Source organism: Crocuta crocuta, unplaced genomic scaffold (assembly GCF_008692635.1).
Source record: "Crocuta crocuta isolate KB4526 unplaced genomic scaffold, BGI_CrCroc_1.0 scaffold26, whole genome shotgun sequence".
Lineage (NCBI taxonomy): Eukaryota > Metazoa > Chordata > Mammalia > Carnivora > Hyaenidae > Crocuta > Crocuta crocuta.
The window spans coordinates 1,169,086-1,172,853 of record NW_027532249.1 but is presented as its reverse complement, the minus strand read 5'-3'; positions in this window follow the sequence as shown (position 1 = coordinate 1,172,853).

Below are 3,768 nucleotides of genomic sequence, written 5' to 3'. Positions count from 1 at the left end.
ACACTGCTTTCGTGGCCATGTCAGTACACGGCACTAGATTATATCTGAATGATTTAAAAAATTGCCTATTCTTCATTGTTGTTTTCTCATATCGGTCTCATTTCCATGTCTCCTATATCTTTCATCATTTTCTTATTTCTTTTATAAGATATTTCTAATCTAATTCAAACTGAATGTGAACATTCTGGATGTATCAACACTGTTAAAAGTAAACAAGAACTAAAATCAGTTACTACTACATTCAACCGCAAACAAGTCCAGAAGGCATGTGAGCGACATGCACTCCACGCATCTATGGGACTAAGAGGAGCAAAACTACTGATAGGGAACCAATGCCACTCATTCACTCATTCAACAGCAGAGGAAGCTGCCCAGCTGACTCACTCATTGGAGGATAACCGCCAGGATCCAATTCTCCACACTGAACACCATCCTGCATACCACTCATCATCTGCTAGACCAGTATTTCTCAACAGGGGATGACTTTGCCCCCCAAGGGACATCTGGCCATGTCCAGAGACGTTTTTGATTGTTACGACTCGGGCGGGGGAGAGGGGTGATGGGTAGTTACTGACATCCAGTGGGTAGAGATCAGGGATGCCGCTGAACATCCTATACAGGCACAAGGAGGCCCCATAATGGATTATTCAGCCAAAAATGTCAATGGTGCTGAGACTGAGAAACCCCAACCCACACATCTGTCCCAATTCTGAGTAAAAATGCAGAACTGCAGGACCAGAGGCACCATGGTGGTGTGAAAGGACACAAAATTAGGGGGAAAAGGAGCCTAAACTTACTGAGTATCTACTACATACAAAGCTTTGCTATTGTCATTTTACATGCATCATCTCACTTAAACACTCTCTTGTGAAAAAGTCATCTATTCTCATTTTACAGATGACAAGGCTGGACTCACGGTGACTGTCTATGCAGAGCTTGAGTGTCTTTAACTCATTAAATTAAGGGAGGTTAAGGAACTTACTGTAGGTCACTCAGCTAGGAAGGGTGACCCAAATTCAAACCAAATCTGTTTCTAAGCCTAGCAGTTGAAAGACCTGGATTTGACTCAAAGTTACCAGTATGAATTTAAGCAAATCCCTTAATTTCCCTAAACCTCCATTTGGAAATAAATCAATTGGTAAATATATGAAAATATAAATATTGTTGATTGCCAACAACATACATGTTAAATGCCCTACGATGAAAAAGTACTAAAGTGTCATGATTACCATTTTTCCTTAAAAACAGAATTAATTCATGTGCACAGTACTAAGTTATTATTAATTTTTAAGAATCAAGATTAAGTGTTCAGTTGTGCCTTCTGTAGCCATGCAACTACTCTTAAATCCTAGAAGGAAATAAACTAACATAAACAACACTTTGGTATGAATTTCCTAAAGATTTTTAATCGGTCAACCCTAAAATGCTCAAGACTGTATCAACAACTTTGATTGGGCTCTCTCCACAGCTGGTAGCAGAGATCATGAGCAGAACTAAGAAGAGGGGATGCCTGTGCCCTGCAGTCAGTTAAGCATCCGACTACTGATCTCAGTTCAGGTCATGATCTTGCAGTTTTGAGTCTGAGCCCCACATCAGCAAAGCCTGCTTGAGCTTCTCTCTCTCTCTCTCTCTCTCTCTCTCTCTCTCTCTCTCTCTGCCCCTTCCCTGCTCATTCCTCCCCCAAAAATAATAAATAGCATTTTTAAAAAAAGAACTACGGAAGAAGAGATTACAAATCCATTGTCACTACTGCAGGGAAAACTACTATTCTCTCCATGAAAATAGAGTATTACATGGAGGTCAAGATGTTATCACTCATAGTAATGACGCAAAATAATAATAATAATTCATTTCAATGTAAGGTTCTGATTTTTTTTAAATACCACCAGAATACACCTTGTCTTTGACAACTAAACTACTACTAGGTCCATAAATATAACAAAATCCACACTCTCTGGGATCAAGTTCAAGAGAAAGATAATGTAAACTGCTCTTTATTCTTTCCAGAAGTCACCACTACCAAATGCTGCTTCTAAACGGGGGTTGCAGGGCACCTGGATGGTTCAGTCAGCTAAGCGTCTGACTGGCTTAGGTCATGATCTCGTGGCTCACAGGTTCAAGCCCTTGTCAGGGTCTGTGCTGACAGCTCAGAGCCTAGAGCCTGCTTTAGATTCTGTGTATCTCCCGCTCTCTCTGCCTCTCTCCTGCTTGTGTGCTCTCTCAAAAGTAAACAAACATTAAAAATATAATAATAAAACAGGGTTGCACACATTTTTTCCCTAGAAATGCCAGATTCCAGGGCACAGCTCTGCTGTATTTTATAATAAATGTCTCTTTTTATATCATATTAATACACGGTAAGTAAACTATAATCCTGAGTATTTTCCACTAATGTTAAGTCCAAACTTAAAAACAATAAACACATCAAATAAACTAAAAGCTATTTGAAATAAAATAATTTCAAAAGAATTATAAAGACTCAATTTAAATAAATAAAAGTTCTAAAATGTGTTTATATGACACACCCACAAATTAATGTTCTGGTGGAAATGAAAGGATTGGTTAACTATGACCTTGAATGTTTATTTCAAATAAGGATTTGCATTAAATGTCACGTTACGGACTACTTACGAATTACATCTTTCACCGTTAGCATTTTGATACTTCCATCAACTTTCTAAAAGTGAGGGCAAATTATTTCTCTTATGTTTTTAATATACTCGCCTCTCAAAAGACTGAATTATACTAAAACTAACACGTGAAACCTATTATCAATCCCCTCATCATCATCATTAAATCTGAGTAAGCCCTAACTACAAATTAATGTGTAGGTGATAATCTTGAAGAATTTACACCAGACAATGACCTAACCAAAATCCATTTTGTTTATCTGAAATCCTTTCAACTTGTGACCTGACAAACCTGTTTTTTCATCACAACAAATTTTAATACGCAGGTAAATAGTAGTTATTTTATAATTTTCAGGAGCTGGAAATCATTATTTAGTCTCCATCTCTGCCAATATAACAAAATTCTCCTCGGGGAATTCTGTATTTCTTAACCCAAAGAATTTGTTGCCAAATTAAAAAAAAAAAAATACTATCAGCTGACTACTCATTCTGAAAGGTGTAATTTACCTGACGGCAGAATTAAGTACCCTTGGCGAGATCTCACGTGAACCTTTCATAGCACCTATCACATCATAAACGCAACCCCAGTAAATAGCCGTGGCATGTAAGTATGTATACACAGCTTATCACGAAAAGGACCCAACCCACTCCATTTCCCAAACAAGACGCGGGCAGCTGTCCGATGCCAGTGTGTACAATTACCAGCACCCTGGGCAGGTCCGTGGCCCAGCTGAGGGGGCGCAGGCCCGCCCAGACACCCTCTTCACAGCCCTTCTTTGTGCAGCTACCCGCCCCTCACCCCCTGCTCGGACCTACGTGGGGCCCCGCTCCGCCACAGCGCCAGCACCACCCTCCCCCGCCGGCCCCAGGCCCGGCTCCTCCCGGTCTCCCTTGGGAGGTGGGCGGTCGCGGGGCGGAAGGGCCGGGCCCAGGAACTGCGAGGGAAAAGGGGGGAGGCCACAGCGGGGATCCTCCAGTAGGAGGTAGGGGGCGCGGAGCGGGGGGGCGGGGAGGGCCCAGGGATTGCGAGGGGAAAAGGGTGCCGCGGAGGGGTACTCTCGTGGTCGCGGCACGGAAGGACCAGGCCGGGGGCTGCGAGGGGAAGGGGGTCGCGGCGGGGACTCTCCGTGGGGCTGCA